This window comes from Eubalaena glacialis, chromosome 1 (genome assembly GCF_028564815.1).
Source record: "Eubalaena glacialis isolate mEubGla1 chromosome 1, mEubGla1.1.hap2.+ XY, whole genome shotgun sequence".
NCBI lineage: Eukaryota > Metazoa > Chordata > Mammalia > Artiodactyla > Balaenidae > Eubalaena > Eubalaena glacialis.
In genome coordinates, this window is record NC_083716.1 from 36102423 (window position 1) to 36110554 (window position 8132).

General features: G+C 41.5%; 1 pseudogene; it reads left to right on the forward strand.

Annotated features, from left to right (window-relative positions):
- Nucleotides 1-2093: 2093 nt before the first annotated feature.
- Nucleotides 2094-3138, forward strand: LOC133094605 (ADP-ribose pyrophosphatase, mitochondrial-like; annotated as a pseudogene).
- The last annotated feature ends 4994 nt before the right edge of the window (nucleotides 3139-8132 follow it).

The window sequence follows — 8132 nt, forward strand, 5'->3', positions numbered from 1 at the left end:
TCATATTTGTCTGCTTTCAATTCTCTTCTACCATTTTGTTCTCTATAGTCCCAGCTGTTTCTGGGTTTCAAGCCTTTTGGAAGCCTGGCTCATTCAGTTTATGAGGGTGATGAGTGGGTATTCAGTAGCTGTCTTCCAATAGTGATGATGATGATGATAACTTCAAATGATTAGAGATCTACCCCCAAGCACACATATGTATTTTGAAACTCTTCTAAACTTGAGGAAGTGTGTTCTTAAAATAATACCAGCTATTGCATTCTCTAGTCAGGTAGTTTGGAAAATACTGGATGAAACAGAATTAAACTGTTGGGTTGATTTGTTTCTACTGGAATTCACAGGATCTTTAAAACATTCTATGAATCCTAAATTCTTAAAGGAGGGTGATAAAATATGTAGAGTTTCCCAAACATATTTGACCATCAAATAATTTATTCCTTGAACATCTTTCTCATAGGAGTGGTGTAACATGGAACAAATTTTGGGAAATGTTAAATATCCTTTGGGTTTAAATTAGAGTATATAGTACTCCATTTGTCCTAAAACTATCTGTTTCAAACGTTCAGAGACCTTTCCCTAGGGTTTGTTTTCTTAGATATAATGACTTAGCCTGTACCGCTGCTTCACATATCATTTCAGGACCTAGACGCTGTTGTTCTTCAGCCTGAATTTTTCCAGACAGAGAATCGTAGCTTATTTAACTCTGGTCTTATATGTGAGCCACTCAATTCCCATGATCATTTCAACTGTCCTGTTCTAATCTACAGTTTGCAAGGTGCAGGGTCAAAAAGTTAATGATAACTATAGTAATGACAACTAGCATTTTTGAATATGTATGATGGACCAGTTATTTAACAGCTTTACATGTAACAACCTACTTAATTGTCACCAGAATTCTATGAGGTAAATATTTCTATTTCCATCTTACACTTGAGGAAACTGAAGTGAGCGTATGTAACTTAAGTAACTTTGCCCAAGAAGATCCCAGTTAAGGAGGGAAAGCTGGACTTGAACCTGATTGTGTTCAACTCTTAAGGATTACTGTGCACTGCCCTTCCCATGTTACTCCTATTTTTTTTTCTTTATTTATTTTTGGCTGCGTTGGGTCTTCATTGCTGCGTGCGGGCTTTCTCTAGTTGTGGCGAGCAGGAGCTACTTTGTTGTGGTGCGCAGGCTTCTCTTTGCGGTGGCTTCTCTTGTTGCGGAGCATGGGCTCTAGGCGCGCAGGCTTCAGTAGTTGCAGCACGCGGGCTCATTAGTTGCGACACGTGGGCTTAGTTGCTCTGCGGCATGTGGAATCTTCCAGGACCAGGGCTCGAACCTGTGTCCCCTGCATTGGCAGGTGGATTCTTAACCACTGTGCCACCAGCGACGTCCCTACTGCTATTTTTAAATGTATGTGCTGCCTCCTCAACCAGAATCCTTTAAGAGCAGAGGCCATATGGTCCAGACCTCAGTACAATCTTCTGTGCTTGACAGCTCCTGGTATGCGGTAGCCATTACTCCTTTGAATATAAAGCTTATGCAACCTGCCTAAGCCATTCAGCTAGTAAAATGATGGGCCTGAGATTTGGAACCATCCCCCATACCATGTGTGCACACCTCATGGATTTCTCACCAGGACCATGCAGGGTGCACCAAGTGAGCTTTCTCCTTCAGGGGCACCCTCACCAGGCTTTTGAGCATCCCAAATAAGGAGCCTTTTGTCCCCCAGAGCCTCCAACACATTCTTTCTGCCTTCTCCCAAACAGATACTGGTCCTAGACTAGTGAACTAAGTCTACCCATAAGGCTAATACCCTGCTAAGCAAGAAAGCACTTTTGTTGTTGTGTGCTGATTTTGTTGGTGGTGTTTGAACAATGTTCTCAACCCTTTAGAATCCCTTCCAGACGTTGAAATCTTTCAATGTAATGAAGTACAAACGCAGCAATGGCCCCAAGGGGGCGCTGGGCGGGGTTTGTGGTGAGGCCCTCATCCCCCGCTGCTCAGCTGTGCCGTTGGCCCCCTACTGGCAAGTTCAGGAGCCCTGCCCTTGCGACTGGAAGCGCCCCACCTGAGAGCAACGGAAATCCTTACAGCCTGCTGGGTGGTGAATGGCTGGACACTGCCTGGCAAAGGCTTTAGCGACCGTGTCTCTCTCTGTGGCCTTGGCCTCTGTGGCAGTCAGGCCCAGCAGCTGCCCTAACATCTCAGCCGGCTAGAGCCCGTTTTCCTCACATGGGTTTCCTCCAAACTTCATCATGTCCATTTCAAACGGCCCTGCTGAGACGCCCCACAAGAAGGCCAGGACATCGCCTTACCCTGGCTCTAAAGTGGGGCAAAGCCAGGTCCCCAACGAGAAAGTGAGCTGGCTGGTTGAGTGGCCAGAGTACAAGGCTGTCGAGTACGCTTCCGGCTCAGTCTTGGCCGGACCCAGGTGGGCAGACCCTCTTTTGGGTGAAAGAAACTTCTCTCTTAAATTTAATGAAAAGGATGGGCATGTTGAGAGAAGGAGCCAGAACGGTTGGTATGAGGTTGAAAATGGTAGACCTAGAAATCCTGCACGTCAGCCAGGGCTGGTTGGCTGAGGGCTTTTGGGGCGTTGGGGCCCCAATCATGCTGCAGATCCCATCTTAACCAGGTGGAAAAAGGATAGCAAGGGAAATACAGTTACCCACCTGTTTCTGGGAGAAACATCCTGCAATTTGTAGCCAACAGAAGGAAGGACTGTGGGGCATGGGCCATCCCAGGGGGGATGGCAGATCCAGGAGAGAAGATTAGTACCACAATGAAGAGAGAATTTGGTGAGGAAGCCATGAACTCCTTACAGAAATCCAGAGCAGAAACACAGGAGTTGGAGAAACAATTGCACAAACTATTCAGCCAGGAACACTTTGTGGTCTATAAAGGCTATGTGGATGATCCTCGGAACACAATAACACGTGGATGGAGACAGAGGCTGTGAACTACCATGATGAAACAGGGGAGGTAATGGATCATCTTCCTCTGGAAGCTGGTGACGATGCCAAGAAAGTGGGATGGGTGGACATTAATGATAAACTCAAGCTTTATGCCAGCCACTCCCAACTTATTCAACTTGTGGCTGAGAAACAAGGTGCCCACTGGAGTGAAGACGTGTACCCCAACTGCCATGGGTAGTGGCATGGAGTCTCATGCAAGCCAAAGGCCTTCAGATGAACACAGGTAGATAAGAAGCAAACAGCTCAGAACGCCCATTGAACAGGACAGGAGGATCACTTCTTTTGGTGATTATTTCCCAAACTGTTCACAGGCTGGAGGCTTTGTATCAGGGAATAATATTAGACTCATATGGGGGAATGGAATCACAAACTTTTTGGCTTTCTAATTGGAAGAAGAAAAATATAGTATACATTGTATACACTGTATACAATGTATACAGTGTATACATTGTATACATGGCTGTATACATTGTATACAGCCATGTTGTATACATTGTATACATTGTATACATGGCTGTATACATTGTATACAGCCATGTTGTATACATTGTATACATTGTATACATGGCTGTATACATTGTATACAGCCATGTTGTATACATTGTATACATTGTATACATGGCTGTATACAATGTATACAGCCATGTTGTATACATGGCTTTAACCAAATCATACAACTAATGCTCTTTGAAGAATTACGGGTAAAACAAAGATAAATTCTTACCCACCATAGCCTCTACTTTTCATCCAGCTTGCATTTGTCAGTTCTTTCTTTCTCCTGATGTGTTAGACTGTGGTTTAATCTAATGTATAATCTGATTTTTGGGTTAACATTTGTTTTTCAAATTTAGCTATATGTGATCTTGTATTCACTGCTTTCAAGTACAGAAGCTCTTTGGTTATTCTTGTTTTAGAACCTTCAGTTTTATGGGAAAAGTTCCATCTCTATTTTAGTCCATAAGGATCAAGTACTTATGAACCAGGAAAAAAAAAATGCAGTGACAAAATGAGCTTAATATCCATCCCTCCCTCTGGTTATCACAACTGTTCTGTCTGAACAGAATGGGCTAAGCTCAAGACATTTGTTCCCTCTCATCTCAGAGGATGAGACCCTCATCTCAGAAGACCCTACAAATGCCAATTCCTGGCATGAAGAAGTCTCTATCAAGGAGATGTATGTAATCACAGCCTAATAATATAATTCACATCTACCTTTTCTCCATTAAAAAAAAAGCCCAATGTATAAATGAGAAAGTGTTTATAGTCAGTTTGCAAACAGAGATGCCCCCTGACAATCAAGAATGAGGGGATCTCAGTAGCAACAAATAGGCCAGAAATATATTTCTCCCCTCTCATCACCTAAAACAAGCAAGTTAACTTTATTTGTATGTAACACAATTATGGAAAATTAACTCAAACCACTGTGATGAACCTTTTATGGCTAAAGGGGAAAACTATTTGTAGTTTTGTAGGCATTGATAATCTCATAAGAAAAGACTTCCATAACAATATCTAACACTTATATTCCACTTACTGTGTGCACACACTCTTTTAAGTGCCTTATTATAGTGACTTATTTATTCCTAAGGATCCCCCTAAGAGGAGGAGGGTACTCTTACCTCACAGGCTGGGCTCTCTAGGAAGCAGACTCTGTGAGGGTGATTAGCATTGCAAGTTTCTCAGAGAGAGGTCTTGGGAGCCACTCTTGGGGAAAGGAGGAGAAGGAAGCAGGATTGGGCAGGGTGAGATGTTGAGGTTGAAGCCCAGTGAAGCCTTCAGTCAACCCCACATGGAGCTCTGGAGCTGGGAAGGCTCTTCCAGCTGCCCTGAATTGGGGCGAAGGTTCAGGCCTTTCTACTCTTTTTTGATCAGTCATTGGATGTGGGCTGCCCGTGGAAGGGGGTGTGACCTTAGGAGAGACAGTTTTCCTCAGCCATGGCAATGCCCAAAGAGGGCTAATAGGTGAATGCCATCTTCTGGAAACACTCCAGCAGCTGAGAAGAGGAATCTGGGGAAGGGAAGGGGCAGGCGCTACAGGGTCTACTGTATATCGTCCCCCTATTTTACAGATGATATAACTAAGGCACAGGGAAGTTACGGAACTTGCAAGCTACACCACCAGTGAGTGGCGGAGTGGCAGGTTTTTGGGCTCAACAGTCTACCCCCTTGGACGCAATACCATAGTCCCTCCAATAGTTACCCTCCTATAGTCCCCAGGTGCCCTGTGCACTGTTCCTTTAAGAAAAGAAAAGGAAAAGAAATCACCATGATATCTCTAACTACGTGCACATTTGGTCAGAGTTTCCTTTCCTAAACCTGAAGGACATGTGCACGGTTTCATTTATTTTCCTCGTGAAAGATGTCGTATTTACAGGGGTGATGACAATTGTAAAAAGGTTCACCCATGGATGCCCACCATTGTTCACACGCAGGAACAAATTTAATACATCACTTTTCTTTGTGACTTCTATAACTGCTTGTTTTAAGGATGGAGCCATCTGTCCTATATATTAGTCTCAGCTCAGTAACTTTTCCAGGTGAGATACGCTCCCTGTCTTTTTTTGAATCATTGGGGCACCTGGTTGGTCTAACATATTTTGAATGTTCCTAAACTTCATTATTTTTCCAAAATGTAAGTTCCTGAAAAATATACACTTACACACACACACACACACACACACACACACACCCTGAAATAATGAAGGTCTAATGTCTCTAATGTATCCAAAACAGAATTCTTGATTTTTTTTCCCCCAAGAATACTATTCCTCCATCACTCTTCCAAGGTAATTGGCACCAAAATCCCTCCAAGTTGCACAGGAAAACAAGGAATCCTAGATTCCTCGCCTTCCCTCACCTCCCACATTCAATCCATCTGCAAAATTTAGTCAGCTCCACCTTCAACACAATATATCTGGAATCATTCACTGCTTTCCACTTTCAGTGACCACCCTAATCAAGCCACCACCCTCCTTCTCTAGACTGTCGAAGTTGCCCCCAACAGGCTTCCCTCTTTCCACTCTTGTCTACCTGCTGGTCATTTTCCACAAAAAATGAAACAACATTTTTAAGAATGTCAGTCACATGTCCAACCCCTCTTAAAACCTTCCAGTGGTTTCATTTTTTATATAAAACACAAACTCTTTACCCAGGCCTACCTACTATGGATAATGCCTATGCTCTAGTCTGACCTGGTCACATTCTACCCTGGCTAGTCTAGTCTTTCTCTTCCTGGCATTCTTCATATTTGCTTCTGCCCCAGGGCCTTTGCTTTGCTTTTCCATGTCTAGAATGCCCCTTCCATATCTTCACAAAGTTGGTTTTTTGGGTCAGTCAGATCTCATTCAAATAACACTTCCAGAAAAGAGTTTTCCTGGCTACCTAATCTAAAGTAGCTCACCCAATCCGTTACTACTCTTAGCCTGTTTTATTTTCTACATAGTATTTAGCACCAGCTGAAATTATCCTGTATATTTCTATTTACAAGAGAGTCTAGTGATTTTTCTGTCTTGTTGATTACTATACCACCAATATCTAGAATAGTGCCTGGCATGTCAACACATTATTTGCTGCTGTTAACAGTTTTTTATATACTCTTCCCTCTTAAAAAAAAAAAAAAAAAAAATATATATATATATATATATATATATATATATATATAAATGTGATCACATTACCCTTGGCCTAACTTTCTTATTTAAAAAGATTTTTATCTTGAAATAATTTTAAACTTAGAAAAAAGTTACAAAAATAGTACACAGAGTTCCCATATAATCTTTCACCCAGCTTCTACAAATGTCGAGAACTTATTTATATAGAACAATTATTGAAACCTAAAATTAACATTGATTTACTACTTTTTACTATTAACTAATCTACAGATCTTATTCAAAATTTACTAATTGTTCCATTAATGTCATTTTTCTGTTCTAGAATCCAAGGATTCCACATTTCATTTAATTGTCATGTCTCCTTTATTTCCTCCCATCTTGTAAAGTAGCTCAATTTTTTGTTGTTGTTGTTGTTGTTGTTTTGTCTTTCATGACCTTAACACTTCTAGGTACCAGCCAGTTTGTTGTTGTTGTTGTTTTAACTAGAATGTTCCACAATTTGGATTACTCTGACATTTTCTCATGCATAGATTGAGGTTATGCTTTTTTTTTTAGCATGAATGTCATATCTGTGATGTTGTTTGGCTAAACTTTTATGCTGAAAAAATTAAGGTAAAGTTCTCATTTTTAAAATGTCACTGTGGAATTTCCAACCACCTTGTACTACTTTTGACCAGTATTTTTATATTTTTATGTATGTTTTTGTGCACACACACACACAATTGAATATATGTATTCTAATCCTTCCACCCCTCCTCTGTAAGAGAAGGTGACTAGGAAGCTCTGAATTTCATTCATTATCCTATCGCCTTCCTTCAAGTTTATGGGACGACACTTGAATGCTGTGTTATCCCACTGTATCAGTTACCTATTTCTACCAAAAAAAAAAAAAATCCTGCAAACAATCTCAAAACACAGTGGCTTAAACCAAAAATATCGAGTTTGTAAATTTGAAGGTTGACCACTAGGGTTGGGCTTGACTGGGTGGTTTTCTGGTCATGACTGGGCTCATGTCTGGGAGTTGGCTGGCTTTTGGCTAATCTAGGATGACCTTGGGATGATTAAAGAGAATCTGCTCTGCACCACATGTCTCTCTTCTCCTATCTAAGCATGTTCTCATGGCAATGGCAGTGAAGCAAATGTCAAATGGAAACATGCAAGTGTTCTTGAGTCCCAGGCTCAGCACTGGCACCAAGTCATTTCCCTGCATTCTATGAGAAGTAGCAATTCATAAGGTGAACCCAGATTTGATGGGTGGGGAAATGACTCTTTCATTTCCCCACCCATCACAGGAAAGTCACATGGCAAAGGGCATGAACACAGAGAGGTGTGAAGTATTCAGGCCATTTGAGCACTCAAGAAACCAACATCTACTGTGCCTTTTTTTCTAACAGTTTCATTGTGATAGAATTCACATACCATACAGCTCACCCATTTAAAATGTACAATTCAATGGTTTTAACTATATTCACAAGGTTGTGCAACCACCACCAGAATCAGTTTTAGAACATTTTCATCAACCCGTAAAGAAACCCCATGATCACAGAACTCTATTACAATT